Raw genomic sequence first — 23,224 nt, forward strand, 5'->3', positions numbered from 1 at the left:
TAAAATAAATCCAAGAGTCATCATTTTCCTTATTATTGGGTCTGCCAAGGTCCTTGGTGAGGAGGCAGCATTTTAGACAGAGTGACTGCTTCTGTGTTATGATATAAGAAGAAATCCTTCACGGTTCCTGGGTTTGAAATTTGCTCAGCAGACGTCAGAGTCTTTCGCTCCATGGTTTGTCTTATGTTTTTGTTTTTGTTTTTGTTTTAATATTTTTATTTATTTGACAGACAGATCACAAGTAAGCAGAGAAGCAGGCAAAGAGAGAGAGGGAAGCAGGCTCCCTGCTGAGCAAGAGCCCGATTCGGGGCTCGATCCGAGGACTCTGAGATCATGACCTGAGCCGAAGGCAGAGGCCTTAACCCACTGAGCCACCCAGGTGCTGCCTTTTTTTTTTTTTTTTAGAAGATTTTATTTATTTATCTGACAGAGATCACAAGTAGGCAGAGAGAGAGAGAGAGAGAGAGAGAGAGGAGGAAGCAGGTTCTCTGCTGAGCAGGGAGCCCGACATGGGACTTGATCCCAGGACCCTGAGATCATGACCTGAGCTGAAGGCAGAGGCTTAACCACTGAGCCACCCAGACGCCCCCCACCTTTTTTTTTTTTTTTTTTTAAAGATTTTTATTTTGTCTTATGGTTAAATGAAAATGATGACTAGCTGCCTGGAACATCACAAGGAACGAACCCTGTCATCTGTAGCTCATCAGTACAGCAAAACTGTGAAGTGGGATCATCCCAGTCTCTTCTGGGAAGGTGCAGAGGATAAGGTGACTTGACCAACATGGCCTCGTCACGTTGAGTATCGCTCAATGAGTACAAAGTAGCAGCCAGACTTAAACTTTGGGCTTTTATGTCAAAGTCCTGGAGCTTCCCACCATAACAGGCTGACTGAATTCATACCAATATGTAAAGTGACAGCTCCCAGAGTTGAGCTTTGGAGCATTGCTGCCTAGATAGAGAAGGGGCCCTGATGGCCGAGGGTAGTGGCCAAGCGAGCATGCAGTCTGGGTCCACTCAGGAGACAGAAACCACACGGTTAACCAGGGAGGCTGAATATAAAGAATTCTTCATTACAATGAAAGGGAGGCTATAAGACAGAAGGAAACTCTCTCTGCTGCCCCAGCAGAAGGGAGAGGACCCAAGGCAGGACAAACTTGGAAAGCATTCGGATCCTACTGGAGAAGGTGTGATTCTGACCGCTGGATGGCAGGGGGGTTTACCAGTTTGGCCAGCCTGGAACTGGTCTGGTTGCTGGGCAGGCGACTGGCTATCTTCCAGACTGTATCTGGGAGAGCAGGGAGCAGGTAATCAGCAGCTGGTGGTGTGGGCATGGGGTGAGAGTCCGAGAGCGTGCAGGGAAGGGCAGAAAGACTTCAGGGTGCAAGGGGTGTATGTGTGTGTATGTTGTGGGGAGGGGGGCTGGCAGAGGAGGCTGCTGCTGAGTGTGTGGCACTCCAGGTCATAGGCAGCTCTGTGCCGTTAGCATGCAGTGGGGTGGGAGAGGGAGAATCTGCAGAGGGAGTCTAGATGCTGGCAAGGGTAAGAGGCCTCTCGAGTGTGCAGCACAAGGACTCAAATTTCTGTGTCAAGAGGCCTTCTGAAAGGTTATCAGCAGGTTATTGCCAGGTTCTGAAGGAACACAGAAGTCTGACCTCTTTTGATTCTCAAAATTTTAAGAATTAATTCAGAAGTACTTTAACTCACACTTATAAAGCACTTATTATTGACTCACTCTTTCCACAAAAACGTATTGCACATCTACTCTGGGCCGCCACTCTTTGCAGGATGAGAGATCAAAGCCAGCAAAAAAAAGAAGACCTATACTGGGCCCTGAAGGCACCTAGAATCTGGACATATAGCTCAATAGAACACAATAGAGGACCCAGAAATACAAGCACACAAATAGTTCAACTCATTTTTTTTAAGATTCTATTTACTCATTTGGCACAGAGAAAGAGAGAGAGCACATGCGGAAGCACAAGAAAGGGAGGCAGCAGTGGGAGAGGGAGAAGCAGGCTCCCCACTGAGCAGGGAGCCCAACGTGGGACTCGATCCCCAGGACCCTGGAATCATGACCTGAGCCAAAGGTAGAGGCTTAAATAACCGACTGAGCCACCCAGGCGCCCCAGTTCAAATGGTCCTGAAGCACTGGCTATGCATAGACCAAAAAATAAACCTAAACCTCACACCTCATACAGAAATTAACTCTAAATGGATCCCACAGTTGAACGTGAAACGTAAAACCAGGAGACGTTAAGAAACTGTCTGGGATCAAGGGCTAGGTGCATGGGTTTAGACCTGACACCAAAAAGCACAGCAAAGTGGGCATCAACAAAATTCAAAACTTGGAAGAGCAGATTAAGAGGATGAAAGAGGAAGACCGGATTAACTGGAGTCGAGTGCGGCCAGAACGCGAACTGCAAGAATCCACGTCTACGAGGCGCAAGCGAAGGGCGAGAACACGAAGGAGAAGATCAGTTTCAGCCAAGGGGATCGGAGACGTCTGAGGAGGTGACCAGTAAACTGGGATTTGAGAGGCAAGTAAGATTGCAACAGATGGACCCAGAACTATGAAGAGCCTCCAAGGCAGAACAAGCAAAGGCCAGAAGGAAGGGAAGTACAAGAGTGTTCGCACAGTGCGGAGCCCCGCGCGGCTCACGGTGAATGGGCGGAGCCGAGTGGGACCTGGGCCTGGAAAGGTGGGTGGGGCCCGAATTGTGCAACTGAGTGCAATGTGGATAGAGCCCGGCTCCCAGACAGGGTAAGGCTATGAAATGTTAAATAGGGGAAGAGGTGCCGAGAACCTTGGCAGGTGGGAACTCTGGGCATCCGGAGGAAGAGGGCTATTTGGCCAGGGGCGTGCTGGGAGATGCCCATCTGCTCCTGGGGGCGGTGCCAGAGGGGAAACAGGAGGAAGGAGCTATGGGGCCCCTCCTGGGAGCTTTCTCTCTTCGGCCCCCTGTCTTAGCACAGGCCGGGACTCCCGAGTCTGTCTCTTTGCGGTGGGCTTCTCCTCCTTGCTCCTTCCCAGCCTTGCTCATTTGGTGGAACTGACCCCACTCTGATCCCGACCAAGGTAAGAGCCACCCCTACCTCCCAGGTCTCAACAGAGCAGAGCATTTCGGCTGCAGGGGGAGAAAGTAGGTCAGTTAGCAAGTGGTTCAGGAAGTGCTTACTCAAGAAACACATTGCATGCAATGCTCTACTCTATTTTTCAAAACTGTGGATACCCTGGGATTAAAAAAAAAAAACAAAAAACCTCAGTTTATTTTGGCCATCAGAGTTTTACATCCACTCTTCACATCTACTGATCTAATTCTATCAGGAAAACTTAAGGGTCTGTGGTTCCAAGTCTATTTTATCCCACTGCCAGGTTCTTCCAGGAGAACTTGCTGGTAGTTGGGGGAATGATAAGTCCATTCCACAGTCCTGGGTAGCATTTCCTAATTTAAAGGCACACAAGTCAGCGATCTTTTAACAGCTAAGAGGACAGATCGCTGGATATTCACCAAGTTCTAAAGTTTTGACTAAAAGGTTAGGGCTTCAGAAGGAAGGACAAATAAAAGAAATATTATTGATAAAAGAATGGGAGAGATGGACGGACTTGCCGAATGGGAGGAAAGTTTGAGTATCTGTTTTGGGTATTGAGTTGCTGGTTTCCCACCTTCCTGTGTTCCTTGCTCTGCTACCAAGTTATTCCAGGGGGATGTTTGCAATTCTTGTTCCGTCATGGAATTTCCCCTTGACTAACCACTGAAGCTCACAGAGGCGCACTTGAATGCGGATGGCATCCACAGAAGAGCCAAAAGCCTGTCAATGGCCTTGTCACTGCTGAGATGGGACAGTGGCTGATGAGACTGACTTAAGTTTCTGGGACATTATCAGCAAAACTAAACTGTAGCATTTCCTGCACAAGGAGAATTTGGCTTCTGGACTCACTCTGCCAGCAGAACTAGCCAGGAATTCTCTAACCAGATTCCAAGTCTAAATTAAAAAAATGGTCAGAGAGATCATGCACATTCAAAAAAGTTCTGCTCACTTGCCATTCCCCAGAAAAAAAATTAATGGGTAGGGAGTAATTTCCCCCAGAAAATAGCAGTATCATATCATATCGTATCATATATCATATCATATCATTGGTTATCTGTTTTTTTAAGGACTCTAACCCTCAGTCTCTTTAGCATCTTTTCTTTGTCCCTGGAGTGAATATTGAGTCAAAAAGCAACCAACCTTACAGATCAAGAAAACCAAGCTCTCAGGTCGCTAGAATTTCTTAAATTCTCTGTACATGTTATCTAAATACTACAGCTGTTCTTTCAAATAGATCATAAACAAATGGTGTTGATGGGCTATAGTTTTTCCTGGCACAAATGTAGTATGACCTGGAAAACACACTTCATCATTCATGACTAGAATGTTCTCTCCAATGTATGCCAACAAAAACTTGGAATAATCCAACATATACTTTATACACCTGACATTACATAGGAGAATACAAGAATTGTGGCTCAGAAGCTTAAACCCCATTGTTGGCAATCAAAAAAGAAAGTTCAGGGTAAGAGACTTTTTCAGAGGACTTTTGGCCAATGTTTATGCAAAAGCATCAGGATGCAGACAGGGTAGAGAAGAGGCTGAGGAAGCTTCATAAAGAAGGTGGCAGGAAATCAGGGACCTGGGGAGTGATTGAGACTTCTTCAGGAAAAAAAGGAAAGAAGGACATTCCCGACAAAGAACACTGACAGCAGTCCCTAAGCTTCCTGGGGAGATCTGCCGAGTCCTCGAGTGTGGTTGTACGGCAAGATCCAGGAGGAGACCCGTGAGGGGAGTGGAAGCAGGGAAGGGAGACAGAGGTTAGGCTGTGAAGGTTATTATTGAGTGTCTTCTTACGGAATGTGAAATCACTGAATGCTTTTCACAGGAGCGCTACACAGTAATGACCAGAGTACAGCAGATGTTTACTAGATGTCAGATATCCAACGCCATGGGGTGCCGTAACTTATTTCTTGAAACCATCCCCATGAGGTGTGAACTGTGCCCATTTTACAGGTGGGAAGGTGCAGACTCATGAAATTATTTCTACAAGATCAAACAGCGAATAAGTGGTGGAGCCAAGATTTAAACCTAGGGCGTCTAGCTCCAGATGCCATGCTGTCTTGCTTCTTGAGGGGGTCATTAGCCTATTTCAGAAAGATAATTCCAGGGGCACTGGCTGGCGCAGTCGGTTCAGCACCGACTCTTGGTTTTCAGTTCAGGTCGTGATCTTGGGGTCAAGAGATCGAGCCACGTGTCGGGTTCAGCACTTGGTGTGGAGTCTGCTTGGAACTCTCTCTCCCTCTCCCCCTCCCCCACTCTCCCTTTCCAAAACTAAATCTTAAAAAAAAAAAAAAAAAAAAAGATAATTCCATGGCTATGTGAGGATGAATTAGAAAAGAGACAGGAGGCAGGGAGACCAGCAGGGAGGCCACTGCTGCCCTCTAGATGAAAGCTGGCCCAGGGCTCAAGTTGATACAATTTATGAGCAAGTAGAGGTGGTGGTGAAAACGAGGGTAGAGGTTAAAAAAAAAAAAAAAAAAAAAAGCCTGAGTCATCACCCTTGAAAGGCTGGGTGGGTGGTGCTGCCAATCCCGGAGGCAAAAAAAAAAAAAAACAAAAAAAAACCCACAAAGGAACTACAGGATGGGTCAGGGGGAAGAGAAAGAAGAGTGGGCTTTATTTGGAGCCAGAGGATTTCACAGAGGAGGGACATTCCAGCAGAGGCATCTGCAAACAGCTGGAATAACGGACCTGGCAAAGTTGGGGCTGGACACGGAGATGGAGATGGACACTCTGGAAGGTCGTGAAGTTTTAGCTTCAGGGCTCCTCCCATGCTTGAGCCCTTCTAAGCTCTCGGTGGGGGTGGAGGGGGCGGCCGACTCTACACTCCTGTAGCCCTATGTGTTGGCGAACGTTTCAGAAGCAGGGGGTTGTAGCTGCCATTGATTAACACTGAGACTGTTAACCTTCTTCCACCCCAACTCCCTTTCCTAGGATGGAGAGAATGCCCTTCCCCCAAACTATAAACATCAGGTATCATAAACCTAGATGTATCCCGGATCGAGCTGGAGGTGATAATTTGTTGTAGGTGACAACCGAAGCCATGGGAATGACAAAATCTCTCAAAAAAGAGAATGTAGCAAGAAAAGATCTCCAAGAATAAAACCTTCAGGAACTCACATTTAAGTGGTGGGTGGAAGGGAGCTGGACAAAGAGTTATTGGATAGGGTTGGGGGTTGGGAGCCAAAGAATGACTAGTTTCAAGATGGGACAGCAGGCTGGAGGAGTACCATATGCAGAGGAGAAACTGTTGAACTAGACAGTTGGGTCAAAGTGGCCTGAGAAGGGCCCAGGAGGTAAGAAACTAGAGGCAATGAGGATAAGCTACTTTCTAAAGAAATGAAGTGCCCTTTGCTGTGTCCAGGATACCATGTTCAGGGCTTAGAAACATTACTTTCATTTGTCAACTTGGCTAGGCCATGGTGCCCTGATATTTAATTAAACATTACTCTAGAAGCTTCTGTGAGCGTGTTTTTTGGATAAAATTAACACTTCAATTAATGGACTTTGAGTAAAGCAGAGTGCTCGCTGGAGTGTGGGTGGGCCTCATCCAATCAGTTGAAGACCTGTCTAGCACCAAGACTAACCTTCCCAGCACAAGAGGCAGTTCAGCCAGCAGAGGCCTTCAGACCTGGACTGCAGCGTCTGTTCTTCTCATGTCTCCAGCGTGCTGGCCCACCCTGCAGATTTGGGACTTGTCAGCCTCTATAATCACATGAGGCAATTCCTTATGATCTCTCTCTCCCATTTCTCCCATCGGTATGTAGATTTCTCTATATATACATGCTGTTGGTTCTGTTTCTTGGAAGAATCTTGACTGATATAGTCCTACAGGGACACAAATTTGGTTAAGAATGGCCTCAAGAAGCTTACCCAGTGTGAGGGAGGGGTGGAATTCACCATCGGGCAGAAGAGCCGGAAAAGTTATCTGCAGGGATTGTGTTTAAGGTAGGCCCAGGGGGGCGGACTGTATTTGGGAAATGCAGTTGAATGGGAAGGTGTAGTTACATGGAGAAATGCATGGAGCCTTCTGAGCATTTATGGCAGCCCTGTTTGGATTTGGCGTGATATGTAGAAGATATGTATAAATATCCATCAATCTGTGGAAGCCAAAGTGTAGAGCGTGTTTAAATATTAGGAATGAAGTGTTTGTCATTCTTAGGGTAGGACACAGAGAATTGTTTCTTTGAGCAGGAAGGTCACACGATTGGGTTTCAGACATTAAACCACCCTAACTGTGAGTTGGGTTCCAACCATTCTCTGGGTATGTTGTAAGCCAGGCACTAGGATAAGTATTAGAGATAAGGTAATAAAAGACCCAGTGTCTGAATTCAAGGAGCTCACAGCCTGTGAGGGAGTAGGAGATGGAGAAAAGGAAATATTATAATGCAATATTAACAAACCCTTTCATAACAGTCAGTGTGTGGTATAAAAGGAGTCACAAAAGAGGGGCACCTCTGGGGACCCACATACACATGTGGGAATGGGGCTGATCACAGAAAGTTTCCTGGAAGAAGTGATCGGGGACAGTTTTTTTGGAACTCCGAATAATTCTCGTAGAGATTAGGTTGGATCATTTGAAAAGGAGTTGTCATTTAATATGATCCAACCTAACAGAATGTTACAATGGTGGTCAGGTCTCCCAAGTCCGACCTTGAAGACTTTCCTAACTCATGACTATCTTACAATAATATTTCCTATATTACGGGTCTCCAAAACCAGAGGCCTAGGACTTCTTAATATGTAAAATCTGAAATTGGACAGAGAGGATGTTTAAACACTTCCATTTTCTTTCCTCATTCTATTCTTTACTTACAGAAACTCTTCCCAAAAGTTCTGGACCCAAGGCCTCCAGCCTGCCATGAGGAGCTTGTGTTCCTCCCGAAACTGATTTGCCCCAAACTTTTCATTCTTGAGGTGCTATGAACCTGTGTTAGAAAGAAAGCAATCTGATTGAACTAGTTAGTCCTGACCTCTGAATGACTCTCAAACCCTGTTACTCTCCCAGAACTATTTAAGTCTTTAAAGAGAGGATACTACAAATCCTTGGTGAATTACAGGTAATCAAAACAAGGTTTTTGTGTATTTGTTGATGTAGGCCATGTTGAAAAGATGGGGCTACACATCCAGGGTTCTCAATCAGACTTACTAGGTTTGCCACTTCAGGAAGCAAATCTCTGCTTCCCAATTTATCTACACTTACCTTTAGTATCATTAAAATATTGTTGATTTGGCATCTGGTGGACCAAAACGAGTTTTAAAATTTTTTCTAAAGAATGAAAGCAAAGAATTTAAAAGTCTGCCTCTTTAAAAAGAATTTGACTCATTGTCCTAAGTGGAGGGAGTTATGATATTATTTCATCTCTTTCCTGCTTCCTTTGAATACTAAGCTGGTTAAATTAGTTGTGTAGTTACAGCAGTGTCGCTGTTTTCTAAGAGGAATTAGTTTTTCCAAAAATCACACATAATGTACAGTGCGTGACATGGATTCAATAAACAAATTTAACGGAAAACTGTTCATTTGGCTCCTCTTCCTTAAAAAACACCTTGTTGGGATGCCTGGGTGGCTCAGTTCGTTAAGCGGCTGCCTTTGGCTCAGGGGGTGATTCCAGGGTCTTGGGGTCAAGTCCCACATCGGGCTCCTGGCTCCCCGACTCTGCCTGCTGCTCTCCCTGCTTATACTCTCCCTCTCTGTTAAATGAATAAATAAATTAAAAAAAAAAAACACCTTGTCAAGACAAGTAAGACTTATGGTAATATGTCATACCGCTGATACCAAGTTTTAAGGTCATAACATTCGAAACTTTAGCAGAGGAAGGAGTGATTCATTATTAAATCAGTGTTTCCCAAAACTCAGGTCACCAGACTAACCCTGGATAATTCCTTCATCATCATTATCATCATCATCATCATCATCATAGATTATGTTTATTAAGCATTTAATTCCCAACAACCTCATATAAAGTATAATTATCACTCCCTTTTCCTGGACGAAGAAACTGAAGCACAGAGAGGTTAAGTAACTTGCTTAATGTTAGCCAGTAATTAGTAAAGCTAAGATATAAACTCTGGCAGTTTCAAGTTCCCTCTCTGTTCCTGCCCACCCAATTTTGACCCAGTAGATCTGGAATGAGCCCTGAAATCAGTATTCAAGTCCTCGGGTGATTCTGAAGCAAAGACAGGTTTGGGAACTATCCCATTAAATGAATTTGTTTTTCACCGGATGGCTCTGTTTCTTACTCATGTCTTAGAAATAATAGCTCCTAGCGCCAGTCAAGTGACACAGTACTCCTTCATTTGATCAGTAAACAACAGTACAACAGTACTCCTTCATTTGATCAGTGTTCTTCAGGCAGAATGCTGAGGGGCCTGGTGAACTTTAGGAATTACGGCATGACCCAAGGCACAGACTATCCAGTTTAAAGGCATATGTGATAAGTTGACAATTAGGAAGAGATCAGAAAAGCCGAGATAGAAGGTGCAGCATAGGCTTCCTGAAAGGGGATGTGAGCTGGATCTCAAAAAGAAAGCAGGGTTTGCAAATGTATGAAAGGAAGAGGGAACTATTTCTGCTAAGGGAGGAAGTGAGCTCTCATAAACAGTGATTTAAGACTGGTATTTGTGAGCCAATGGGAGGCCCAACAAGACTGGGTGAAGCTGGGGCTTCCTTTTGGGAGGAGGCTAGAAATAAACTTGGAAAAGTAAGTTAGGACAAGATTATGGTAAACCTTAAATAAATGCCCGGTCAGAACTTGGACCAAACCCTATGAACAATGGTGGGGGTGGGCATCAGCTAGGAAAGAACCCTCTGTAGTCAGTCACCATGTAGGCTAGAAGGATAGTCAAGAGATCAGAACCAGAAAAACCATTTAGAAGGTGAAAGGAACAATATAGGTGTGGGAATCTATCCTTAGTGTGGACCTGGGAGTCACTGGATCAGGTTATGCCAACTGACCACGCTCAGTGATTTGGAGCAAAGTGTCTACTGTCTGAGTCCTAGGATTCTTCGCTGGAAGATGGGTATGATTATGAAAATGTCTGCCCTCATAGGCCGAGCCCAATAACACAGAGGATTTCTCTAGGATGCTGACCGGCTCTGGGGTATAAGGTAAACATGTCAGAATTTTCAGTTTTCAGGCCCCTGGGACTTGGAAAATGGGACACACTTTATGGAAGACAAGGAAAGAGAGGCTAACTTATACCTAGGGTTTTAGGAATTATGCTGGGTTCATAAAGGAATTATCCTTCCCAACAACCTTAAGAGGTAGGTATTTTTATCCGCATTTAACAGTTGACTTAACTGGAGGAGAAGATCGTTTGAGTCGGAATATAAATGAGAGTCTGCCTAAATCTAAAACTGGGGCTTTTTGAACTTCATCATATTGCTTTAGACTCGTTAAGTTCTATTTTATTTCACTGGCTTTGCCCTAATATTCTAGTCTGAGACTATTTTGGATTTTGATTCTAACCTCTATCCAGGTAATCGTCCCTCCAAACTCTGTGTCCTCTGAGAGAGGGACATCAGTTTTGCTGAGGTGGCGGAGAAAGATGGAGGAAGGATTTTTCTGGAGCTGAAAGAGACGAGATGCTCTGGCTCCGTTAGGTCTAAGGCTAGGTTACCTGCCCAGAGTAGAAGTGGGAAAGGTGCAGGCTGGTTGCGAAGTGGCGGGAAAGCCAATGGAATCGTCCAGCTGCTGAGAAGGATGAGGCAGATGGGTGGAGAGTAAAGGACAGAAGGCAGTTAACAACCAGGACTGAGGCAGGGAGTGGGTAGCATAGAGGCATGAAATACTTCTTTCTATCAAAGAAAAACAAAGAATGGATAAACAAACAGTAAAGGGAGAGCTGGCCCGCTCAGCTGGTATATTAGCCGCGGGAGGTCGCAGACAAGGAGACCGTATTGAATGGTAACGCTGAAGAACACCGGTTAGGGAAGAGGAGACAGACCGTTGTCGGAGGAAAGCTCAGGTTCCAGCAATGGCGAAGAAATGAAGATATAAATGAAGCCATATATAGTGGAAAACATCATCCACGGGGAGAAGCCTTCCATTTTTACCTTCAGTCTTACCCTGTGCCCACAAAAAGTTGTTAAGTATATGTAAGTGTTCTTTCAACAAGGTTATTTATAAGTTTGGGATATAAACCAAGAATTGTTAACCCCTTGCACAGGCTGAGATTACACACTTCGGCGAAATGCAATACTTCTAAAGGCACTTAGGTGTTATAAACCACCACATTTCAATCGAAGGAACCGCATACTGCCAGTGGGATGTTTCTTCTAAGGGAAACCCAGGTTACTCAGGGTAAACTGTGGACTCTGGGGACAGCTTTCTGCTCTGGGCCTAGGATTTCTACCCCAAGAGCCTACTAGAATCTCGGTCCTGTTTTGGTTTGAAGCAAAACAGGAAGTTACATTGGCCACATCTGTTGCCCAGATAGGATCATTGGCAATCCTTCCTCGCTTGTTCCCGGAATTGGCCAGCCTCCTGGTGTGCTGGGAGCCACGGTATTAAAAGCGGGAACCCCTCACTGAGTGCGGGGCAAGTTCCTGCTTTCCCCACCCTCTGTCACTCTAGGAAGCCCAGTGGCCGTCTGTGCTGCCGAAATGAGTATTTAGAGTATTTCAAGTACCCAAGTGACAGTTAATTTCAAGTGAATGTCATTAACCACCAGAGGTTACAGGGGAAAACATTTTAGCCCTCTCCTACCATCCACGCATGTCAATCCTTGTCTTCTTGATTTGTCTCTACGAAGATTAATGCTAAAGTGATTCTTCGTTATCTGCCAAAAAAGAGTTGAAGAGTTTACCCAGGTAAGCCTGGCTGGGTTTCCCTTTGGAAACGGTTTTAAAGGGAGACACACACCGACCGGTAAGCTCCGGCTTCCCGGTACGGACTGCTACGGCCTGCAGGTGCAAAGGGGCTCGAGAACCCACTACACGTTTTTCTTGGAAGTCTGTGCCTGGTTTTCGGGGCCGCTGGTCGGTCCCTGCCTCGCTCCTCGGCCCCGTCGGGGATGCTGCGGGCGGCTTTTCCACGCGGCGCGCTCGGGGTCGTGTTCCACGTTGGCTCCCGGTGTGCGGGGTGTGCGCGCCCCGGACAGGGACGGGGGGAGGGGCAAGACCCTCTCTTTCAGGGTGTTTTGGGGGCAGTTTCTCCAGAGGCTGGTGCCCCCAACCTAAAAAGGTGACCCCCTCCTCGCTAGGTCCGAAGTGGCGGGAAGCCGGGTCTTCGCAGGCTCCCGAAGGCGAGGGAAGGCTCTAAAACCCGGAGGAGGACCCGGCGCGCCCGGCCGCGGCTGGCGCGGGCGCTCAGGGGCAGGGGCCGCGGGCTTTCAGGTAGAAACACGCCCCGCTCGCGGAGCCTCGGCCGGTGCGGGGGGCGACCCCGGGGCCGGGGCCGCGCCGGGCGGGAGGTTTCCGGGCCCCTCCCGCGCCTCGGGCTTGTGGGGAGATGGCGGCGACGGTTTCCCGGCTCCCCCGCCCCGGACGCCGATGGCGGTGCGTTCCGGCCCTCCCCCACCAGCGTCTCCCCCACGGTAGCCGGAGCCGGTGAGGCCGGGAGGGCGGGGAGCCGAGGAGGAAAGGCGAGAGGGCGGAGGTTGCGTGGTGCCGGCGGCGGCGGCGGCGGCGGCGGGAGGAGGGCCGGCGGGCGGGCAGGGGAGGAGGAGGAGGCGGGAGCCGTGTCGCACGCAGCTCCAGGCGGGGCGGCCCCGGCGGCTGAGGGACGCAGCCAGACCTTGGCGGGACGGGGATTTAACCGGCGCCCGGGCTCAGCGACCCGGGGGAGACGTCGCCAGAGCCCTTTAGGCACCAGGAAAATGCGGGTGAGTGGCGGCGGCGCGGGGGCCGAGGGCAGGCGGCGGCGGCGGCGCAGGCCCGGGTCGGAGCCGCGGTGTCGCAGTGACTGGGGCCGCGGCGGCCGAGCCCAGGCGCCCGGCGAGGCCTGAGCCGCCGAGGCGAGCCGCAGCGGGGCGGAATGGCGGCCGGGCCGGGGGACTCGTGGGCGGAGGACGCTGGGTTGGGAGGGGAGCGAGCGGGGCCCGGCCCTGAGTCACCCCGGCCGGCTCGGGCCTGGCTGGGCCGCGGCCCCGGACGCGGGCTTGGAGCGGCCAGGCCTGGACTACGCACTGGGGGGGAGGAAAAAAAAAAAAACCCGATTCATCGCGCCCGAGGCGGCGGCGGCGGCCTGGTGGCGCCGGCCTCTCGCCCGGCCGCCACCGGGCCGGGGCTTCGGGGCCGGGCGAGCGGCCCGGGGCAGCCCGGGCGTGCGCGTCTCGGCCCCTCCTGTGCGGCGACCCCTCGGGGCGCCCTGGCTGGTGCCCTTTCTCCCCCACCCCCTGGGGACCGCTCGTCCCCCGTGCCCCCCCCGCCCCGACTCGTGCTCTCAAGAAAGTACTGGGTTCGCGCGCAGGAGAAGCCGCGGAGCCGGGCTCTGCTTTCCGGTTCCCCGCCCGCGGCTCTCGGGGTCCCGCCTGCTTTGTTGCGACTGTGCAGGTCGCTATTATTGGGTAACAGGCGCCCCTTTGCCCCGTTCTCTCGGGGGAGCGGACCGGGGGGCGCGCAGCCATGCGAGTGCGGCGGCCGAACGGGACGGAGGGAGCCCCCCGGTACCCGCGAGTGGGGCCGGGCCTCGGCGCGCCCCCGGCCCCGCGCCCGGCGGGAGCGCGCGCTGACCCCGCAGGTAACCCGGGCGCGGGCGGCCGGCGTGGGGCGGGGTCGCCGCGAGCCTCGATCCGCCACCTGTGCCGCGCTGGGTTCCGTGGACGAAATGGTTAAGCGAGAGGGAAGTGCTTTATGAACATTCGTTGAGACTGATCCTCAAAGTTGAGGGTTTTCTCTCTTCAGCGAGCTCTTTGCCAAAAACAGGATTCTCTTTTCCGATTGGATCACTGGTGTTGCTTTTAGTTCGTAGCTGGGGTTAGTGCTAAGTGTGCAAATGCGGAATTGCAGTTAACTTACTCAGGTTCTTTATTTGCCGTGTGTAATTGCCCTTCCTTGGGGTGGCATGTCAGACAGAGTTGGGAGCGGAGGCGGTGGTCGCGCAGCTTTTGAATCGCGCTTATCGGAGTGACAGGGGAACTAAATTCACTTTTACTTTGAGCCCAGAGTTCCTAGGACCTAACCCTATCCTAACACTCCGCAGCAGTTTTAACACTTCATTTTGTGGCCGCCTTGTTTACCTGATTTTCTGAAATCCTGGGGAGTTCATGGCTTGTGTAGCAAGATAAGAAAAAATGGTTTGAAAAGCAAAACTAGTTGTTTTGTTTTCAAAGAAATTTGGACTTTCTTTGTTCAGGAAGGGTTCTTGGATACTAGATTTTTTTTTTCTTTTTACTTTGAAGTGCTGTTTGTTGCTTTCTATGGTAAGTCCAATAGTCGCGTGGCATTTCCAATAACAAAACATGCAAGCTTTAACCCTACTATGCCCATTTTTGGAGGTTTCAGGAGACTGCTCATTAAGTTTGAGAGGGCTGGCTGGATTACTCTCTGAAAATATTAAACTTTTTTTTTTCCTCGTTGGCACCATTTTTTAAAAAACGTTTTTGCCAAAAAGGAAAGTTTCGAAAAACTGTAGATACACTAGGGTTTTAACTTACAGTACCCTCCTTCTGTCAGCTCCATGCTCAAGTCTTCACAGCCATGGCTCCCAGTCCTAATGTCTGGGAGGCCACATCAAGAGGCCTAAGGGACACATGAATGGCTGGGCTGATTCTGCTCCTTGCTTTGATATGACAGGCCCTAGAATTCCTTTGCCTCTTGCTGAATATTGTCTTCTAGGGGTAATTAACTTACTGTTGTCATTACAGCCTTTATACATGTCAGACTCTGAATTCCTTGAAGGTAGGGGATATGCCTTATTTTTGCATCCCGGAAGTAGCATAGAACTTGGTACCTCAAGTTGTTTTTCTAAATGACTAAATCTGGAATAATTGCCCCAGTGTTTGACCGCCTGTGATGTGGGCTGCAGAAAACACTTAATATTGGTAAGAAATGCAGGTTTTGTTATAATTGCTGTTAAAAACCCCAGGATCGAATACAACAAAACAAAAAATGCTCAGGTTTTTTTTAGCTATGGAAATCCAGGAAAGTGGTAAGAAAACAAGTGGCAAAACGTGAATTATCTTGTTTTCCTTCAGAACTCATTTTAAGGTGCAGCTTTTGTTTTGTTCTGTTTTTCGCAAAAGGTTGAAGTATTTTTCCCCGGGTTAAGCATTACAGCCTTGCTTTTGAAATAAAATCTCTTGGTAGCTGAGGTTCTTCCCTGTCTGGAGCCAGTGCACACCCACTTGTGAGGCCAGAATGGGATGTGGCCTCTCACTGGAGAGACCATTCTTGGGTCCTTGAGGGCCTTTGTTCAGAAATTCACTCCCAATATACCCAGCAGGCTTAGTGTGCCTTTCTTTCAGGATGGAAAATTAAAATGAATGTACTTTATTTTTTTTTTCAAGATTTTTATTTCTTTAAGTAATCTCTGTACCCATCGTGGGGCTAGAATCCACAACTCTGAGATCAAGAGGTATGTGTCCTCCCAACTGAGCCAGCTGGGTGCCCCAAAATGAATGTACTTTATTTTTTAAAAAGATTTTATTTATTTGACAGAGATCCCAGGTAGGCAGAGCAGCAGGAAGAGAGAAAGGGGGAAGCAGGCTCCCTGCTGCCCTAGGATCCCAGGACCCTAGGATCATGACCTGAGCCAAAGGCAGAGGCTTTAACCCACTGAGCCATCCAGGCGCCCCATGAAGGTACTTTAAATGGAGGAGTTGTTACTTGCCATTTTTCATATTAAAAATGAGGGCCCCCAAAACTTAGTTATGTGTTTGTGTTTTTCTTCCTGGCTGTTTTGGCCCTAGAGCGTTCCCAAGGCCACAGGCCTTCTGTCTTCAGCAGCTGAGTCAGTCTGGAACAGGATGGCTTTGGGGAACCATGGGCTTGTTTTGAACTTTATCTTTTAGATATACCTAGAGAAAAGAGTGTACCATTTTTAAGGGCCAATTCTAGGTTCACTTTGCCCTTTTTTTCGAGACCTGATAGTTTTTCAGTGAAAAGTGTGTTTGCTTCTCAGAACAGAGGAGTAAACATTAAATGAAAAATCAAATTTGAGTAAAACCCTTAACTATATTCTGTTACTAAGGCCTTTCAGCTTCCTGTTTATAACACATGCATTTAATAATGCGTGCTATAATCAGAATTATGATACTTAATGATGCTAATTTTTATTCATACAGATATTTTCCAGCCATATATATGTTAGTTATTCATTTATTTTTGCTTGGGACATTTTGCATAGAACATTTTGCCTGGTAGAGAAGACCTGGGGTCTAATTTGAGCTTAACTTTGTTGGGCCTGTATTTCCTCACTTGTAAAATAACAAGGTTTTTAATTGATACTATTTTAAGATTTCTTTAGGCCTTCAGAGTGTGTGGATTCCGTGGGAATATCATTGCTTTTAATAGCCTTTGAAAAACTGTCCTCTTCTAAAAGCACGATCTCACTCATGTTTGAAAAGCCGACTTGTGAAGCCTGGGTTTGATAGTCATTTAAATTTTTTTCCTTTGGGAAACCTGGATCAAGTAAGCCGAGTTCCCTCACTGGCTTCCGCTCCCAGCATCCCTGACGTGGTTCCCCGTGCAGATCTTTCTTCTGCTTCCGCTCCGGCTTCTGCTCTGTCTAGTGTACCGCAGCCCCTTCTATCACCGGGCACACTCCTGCTCCTTCAAAAAAGGCTCCATGTAGGCCCTGACCTCCTGTCCCATGCCATCCCGGTCTAGGAGCCCTGCCTGGGACCCCATGAGGCCCTGCCTGGGTCAGTGTCCTAGGACCTTACCCTGTGACTTCTCCCACTCGACGGACCTCCGTTAGGGCTGGGAATGTGAGCGAGACATCTGTCCTCTGTGCCTAGTGCCTACCTGGCTGAGTCAACATTCATTTACCTCCTACTGTGTTCAGGAACAGACACACACCTAGAATCTTGACGGAGCTTCGGGAAATGTAAGTACCGTTGTCTGCGCTCCCTTGCAGCGTGTCGCTGGAAAAGGTGACACTTTGAGTGGTTAAGGTCAGGCCTAGTAGGTAGTGATTCTACAACAGGATGGAGGGCCTCCCTCCAGAGCTCCAGCTACAACCAGAGCTTCCGAAGTGTTTCATAAGAAAGTGCGAAGAGGAGAAGAGATCAGAATGAAAATGCTGTCACCATCGGTAACTGATAATTGGTCATTACGACAATCAATTACGCAAAACTCTTTTGACCACAAAGCGTGAACTTACTCTTCTTGGTCTTTTAGTAAGTGGTGGTCACTCAAGCAGAGTACTTGGACACTGGTGGCATAGAAATAAACGGTTCTGGAACTTTGAACTGTCACATCAGTTCCCTGATTGAATTGGGTGTGATGTGATTCATTGGCCTTGCCAGAATTTGTAAAACCGTTTTAAGACTATTCAGATCGAACAAGTTGCAATTTTTAAAAAGGCCTGTGTGAGAAAATATTTTGGAAAACTGGTTGTATGAAATGTGTGCAGCCATTTTATTTATTTTTTAAGATTTTATTTATTTATTTGACAGAGATCACAAGTAGGCAGAGAGGCAGGCAGAGAGGGGGGCTGGAGGGGGGAAGCAGGCTCCCTGCTGAGCAGAAAGCCCGGTGTGGGGCTTGATCCCCAACCCCGGGATCATGACCTGAGCTGAAGGCAGAGGCTTTAACCCACTGAGCCACCCAGACACCCCGTGTGCAGCCATTTAAAATCTGTGAATGAAAACATTTAAAATAGTACAAAAAGGGGGCACCTGGGTGGCTCAGTGGGTTAAGCCTCTGCCTCAGGCCCTGGTCTCAGGGTCCTGGGATCGAGCCCCACATCAGGCTCTCTGCTCAGCGGGGAGCCTGCTCCCCCCCCCCCCCCCCGCCTCTCTGCCAACTTGTGATCTCTTTCTGTGTCAAATAAATAAATAAAATCTTTAAAAAAATAGTATAAAAAGGTTCTAATTTTAGGGTGGTGAGCTTCTGTGGTTTTTAATAACCCGCCCCTTTTTTTTTTATTAAGTTTTTAAGAAACAAAAGATAGTACAAATGATCTTAGGATGGTGAAAGCCTCTCCCAGCACGACACCAAAAGTGGGAACTGTTTAAAGTGGAAAAAATCAGAATTATTAAACTTCTGTATGCTAAAATGCCATAAAGAGAATAAGGACAAGTGGCTAACGGAGAGAGATATTGTGACCTAGAAGCAATTTAACTTTCCTTATTATAAAAAGAGGGCTTGTAAACCAGAAGGTTAAAAGAAGGTGCAGGAAACCTGGAGAAAGTTTCGGCTTCACCCACAGTACTCCTAGAAATGCCAGTTAGTGAGATACTGGTCTGAAATATTTTGGCCTAGATTAAAAAATAAACCACTTCTGGTGAAGGCATGGAGAAATGAGCCTACTCACACGTTGCTAGAAAAAGTAATTTAGTATGACTTTTGCAAGAGAAATATGTGACACACACACAGAAGATCTGTGTGCCCTTTGAAATAGCTAATCTACTTCTAAAGTTTAGGAGAGAAACTGATTAGTAGATTAATACTTTGTCATGAGAAAACATATTTAACACCCTCTTTGAGCATGTGTTTTCAGTTTTTTGCTATTCAGGATGATTACGTCATCATTTTTAGATAACTTTGCATTTCTGCAGTTCTGTATTTAATGACTATTCAGTGAATATTAAATGACCGAAACCTGCTATAAAACAATACATGTAATGTCTAAAATTTTAGGTTGTTGGTATGTGAGTATATACATTAAAAAAAAAGGGGGGGGGGTGGAGGGCCTAAACCAAAAAATGAATAGTGATTATCTCCAGGCTGTGGATTTAGAAGTTATTTTTAGTTTAGTCTTATTTTTGTTTTTTCCTCCAGTTTTCTCCAGTGCACATATATCTGTAATACAGTGGAGTAATTGGTAAAAACAACCCCAAAAAAGGCCAGTATAGCTACTGGGACTCCTTGCCAGTGAGGTGTTTCTGCTTGGTGTCCTGCCCTTGTGGCCTGGGCGTGGCTTTGCAAGCCGATCCTGTCCTGCGTGCTGGGTCCCTGTTGCGCGTGCTGGTGCCCCGTGTGTGAGGACAGGGCCGCCTGATCTTCCCCTTCTCTCCCCTGTGTTTCCATCCGACGGGTTCCCTCGTGCCCTCCATGAAACCATCTTAATGTTAAACCATCTCCTGGAACTCCTTGATGTTTTGATATTTTATTATAACACCGAATTCCATACTGCCCGATCGTCTTGAGTGTGGAAGCTTCCTTTTCTTAGTGATACTGTGAACGTCTTACCGTTGTTTGCTTACTTCGTAACTCCTAGTATGAGTAGGTGCGTTTCTAGATTGACTGTAAACCTATTGTGCTTCCTATACATTTGCTAAAAATTGGAAGAAAATTTTTTTGGCACACCTTGTGCTGTAGCTTGGAAAATTGAAATGTTACCATCAACTTAAGAACTGTGTTCTAAATGACAAATGAGGAATGCCGTTGGACTGATGAGCAGAGGTGCACAGAAGTATGGCGCCAAATGCCAGGAATAAAATGCCTCTGCTATGTAGAAATCAGTTAACCAGATACTAACTGAGATAGTTACGTGTGACCGAGGAGCCGCTCAAAGTCGGGCCGTGAGGGAAAGGCCGGGGCTCAGACCTCCCTCCCTGCCGGATGGAAGGAAGCCTGCTCTGGCCAGACTGGGGGGCGTTTGGCTCGCAGGAGGATCGAGAAGGGAAAGTCCCAGAGTGGATTCTTCTGACTTCCACTGTGTTAAAGACTTAAAATCCATGAGAAATTTCCTTGCTTGTCCGTCTGAACGTGTAATCATAGCACTATTTGCTCAGCACTTAGTATGAGCCAGAGATGGGGCCGAACCCACACCGTGACCTTGGAGCCGCTCCCCCTCGGCTTTCTGCTTGTTGCCAATGCCTCCCCTTGGACAGAAGCCTTGTCTCTGTTCCTGGCCGGCGGGAGCCGCGGACACCCAGTGCCGGCACGTTTTCCTAGTGCCCGGGGACTCCCCCAGGCTGTGTCTCCTGTTCGCTGTGGTGAAGAAAGACTGTCAATGGGAGGACCCAAAAACCCAAAGCCGGGGAGGGCCCGGCGATGGTGAAGATCGTCAGCCTATTGGGCAGTTTGCCCCGAGTGCTCCCTTCCGTTGTACCCGTGCACGAGTTCCGTGTGTCGGGGACGTAGCTGCGTGTGGGTTGTTGTGTCATGTCTGCAGTCGAGCTCTGGGGCAAGTCTGGTGAGGCGGATCCTGCAGAGAGCCCCGCTCAGATGGCGAAGCCTCCTTCGCTTTTGTTTTTTTGTTTGTTCCTTTTTCGGTCACTGTTTTTATAACAAACGTGCTCAGCTTTACTGTACATTGACTGCTGCACGTGTTACTGCATTTCCAGTATTTTCATTTGTTTGTTGAGACCCGAATCTGTCCCATATGTTCGGTGACCTGTCAGGTATGAGGGTGGGACATGGGTGAATAAATACATTTAGGAAATGCTGGGTTGCATCTTGAGGGACCTTTAATATGTTGGTGTTTGTTGCCATTACAGGGAGCTCTGGATCTTCCAGGGGACATATGTCAGATAGGGCGTGTGGGTCTGTAACGAGGTACACTCTTCATTTAACAGTAGCCTTTGAGGGAAGCGAGCCTTACTACCAGAGTAAAGAACGCGTTTTGTTTTGTAGAACACATACTGAGTTTAGAATCATAGCATGAAAGATAACGCGCCTTGCAGTGGCAAGCAGTACTAGTAAATCGACACGTTCATTTTTGTTCTATCTTTGGTGAAGCACTGATTGAGTCTGGACGTGCTTGTGTTCTTTGGATCAATGTGGGAAGTGACATAGAGACCAGGATCTTAATGAATACGGTCAGACGTGTAGTTGTCTAGAAACAATTTCTGCTTCGCTGCATTCCACGTCTGAATCCTAAATGCGGTTCCGGAAAGTAGCCAAAACAGATTTTTAAAGTGCATGCTTTAGGATCTATAATCACTGCTGAAGACCTCCAGCAAAGTCAAAGTATATCACTTACATTGTCTTGGTGGTGTCGTATTAAACCTACTTTAAAGCCTGGAAAACATTGTTATGACATGAACTACAAAGAGATTTCAAAAAAAAATTTTTTTTTTTTTTAAACTCCTAACTGTCTGGACTGGAAAAGCATTTCAGTCCACTGAAAATCAGACTTCATGTCTCTCTTCTCCGAGATTCTTTCCTGGTGTGTGACATAGGTTCTTCTGCATTTCCGGCTCTGTGGTTTCCAGAGTGTGAACGGTGTATCCAGGAGACAGCAGATGAATTTGGGGTTGTCTTTTCTAGAGCAGTTTGGCCTCTTTAAGGAGGGGGCTGCAGCATGCTGATTCCCAAAGTTCTGGGCCGGGTCACCCTTTTTCTTCTCAAAAGATCTCTTGACAGTAGCTCCTGCAGAGACTGCTCTCTGCTCTCTGATCTTTTCTTCTCCTGATGGAGATTCAGGAGATCGCTCTTGACTTGGTTCTGTGTTCTAGTCAATTCTGCCCTGGGGCTTTGCAGTTTTGTTTCTGCTAAGCAGCTGTGATGCTTCTAACTGTTGGCTTACTGGCCTCCTCCTGAGCGCCACACCCTCCTCCTCCTGACTGTCCTCCAGGCTTTCTGTCCTGCTGCCCTGCCTTCCATCTCCACTTGCTCAGACTCCCCACTCTGGCTCCGTGAGCAGAGTCCAACTTCTCTCTTGCTGGCATCGTATCTGAGACTTCAGCGTGTTCCTCTCGTGTCCGTGTTCCGTGCGCTATGCAGCCTTGCCAGTTCTTTCTTCCAGATGCTCTGTACTTGCACCTTCAGTTTTGGTTCTAGCCCGAGCTTCATGTTGCCTTTACGTCCTCGCGCTCCTTCCCCTGTATTCAGGATTTGCTGGGGGTCTGGTGACCAGAGCCTGCCCCGGGGGGTGGAGTATTGGAGTCACGGTGATTTGGTCGAGTGGGCGCCACTTTTGGTTCTTGAGTACTGCCCCCCCCCACCCCGACCAGGAGCCCATCCCCTCCCCCGAAGCTCAACTGCAAGTCCAGCTGTGGGCACAGCCCGGCGAGCTCTACTGTGGGTCTGCAATAAAATTTAATGGAATTTCAACAAACCAAACCAATTTGGAGTTCTGTTAACTTTGAGATTTTAACTGTGCTGTAGAAATTTTCTTTTAAAGATTTTTATTTTTTTTTTAATTTTAATTTTTTTTTTATTTACTTGAGAGAGAGAGCGTGAGAAGGTGAGAGAGGAGAAGGTCAGAGAGAGAAGCAGACTCCCCATGGAGCTGGGAGTCCGATGCGGGACTCGATCCCGGGACTCCAGGATCATGACCTGAGCCGAAGGCCGCCGTCCAACCAACTGAGCCACCCAGGCGTCCCAGAAATTTTCTTTTGATAAGGCCGATTATTGGGAAATGTCTATGGTTAAAGAATTCAGACTAACCAACAAGCCATGTTACACAAAAATTTACTTTTGAGCGTCTCGATGTAGTGTAAGGTAAACATCTACAGTGCTTTTTTTTGGTAGATACATTAAAGGTGTGTGTGAGGGCTTGTAACTAGGACAGAAGATTCCCTTAATAGTTGTAGTGAAAAGTAATTTTAAAACACATTCAGATGACTCCCTTGGCAGCAGTGAATGGAACTACAGTTTCACATTAAAAAGAGGATTTTTTCCCCCCAAAATGTGGAGGAGAGGGTTTTGTTTTATTGAAGGTGTTAGTATAGACTAAGTGAACACATACATAGTGTGTGAGGTCTGACAAAAGATTAATCCTAAAATGTGCTGCTTTCTATAGCTCATTGCACTTACACCTTGCACAAGTTGGTTTCTTTGCAAAGTGTTGATGTGTAAATTTTATTTTAGAAAATTGAGTTGTTTGTGAAGTGTCCTTTTTTTTTTTTTTTTAAAGATTTATATATTTGAGAGAGAACTTGCAGAGGGGAGCCAGGGAGAGGGAGAGAGAGAAAGAATCATAAAGAGGCTTTAGTGCTCAGCACAGAGCCTGACTTTGGGCTCCATCTCACTTTAGATCATGACATGAGCCAAAACCAAGAACTGGATCGATGCTTAATCCACGGAGCCATCCACATGCCCCCTTTTTTCGTGTTTCTGTGTGGGTCTTAA

At 47.3% G+C, this 23,224-nt stretch overlaps 1 protein-coding gene across 5 annotated transcripts in view; it reads left to right on the forward strand.

The window, feature by feature from the left end:
- The first annotated feature begins 11,881 nt into the window (after positions 1-11,881).
- The window catches only part of CUL1 (cullin 1), a 106,415-nt gene continuing 95,072 nt past the window's right edge, over positions 11,882-23,224 (forward strand). Inside the window, exon 1 of one of the 5 annotated variants that reach the window (XM_059172153.1) lies at positions 11,882-11,905. The gene's annotated coding sequence lies outside the window, so the exon portion shown is untranslated. Of the gene's footprint in view, positions 11,906-12,468; positions 12,644-12,739; positions 12,919-13,751; positions 13,776-23,224 lie in introns of those variants that run through there. The other 4 variants (XM_059172151.1, XM_059172152.1, XM_059172150.1 and 1 more) reach the window with 4 other exon arrangements.

This window comes from Mustela lutreola, chromosome 4 (genome assembly GCF_030435805.1).
Source record: "Mustela lutreola isolate mMusLut2 chromosome 4, mMusLut2.pri, whole genome shotgun sequence".
NCBI classification, from domain to species: domain Eukaryota; kingdom Metazoa; phylum Chordata; class Mammalia; order Carnivora; family Mustelidae; genus Mustela; species Mustela lutreola.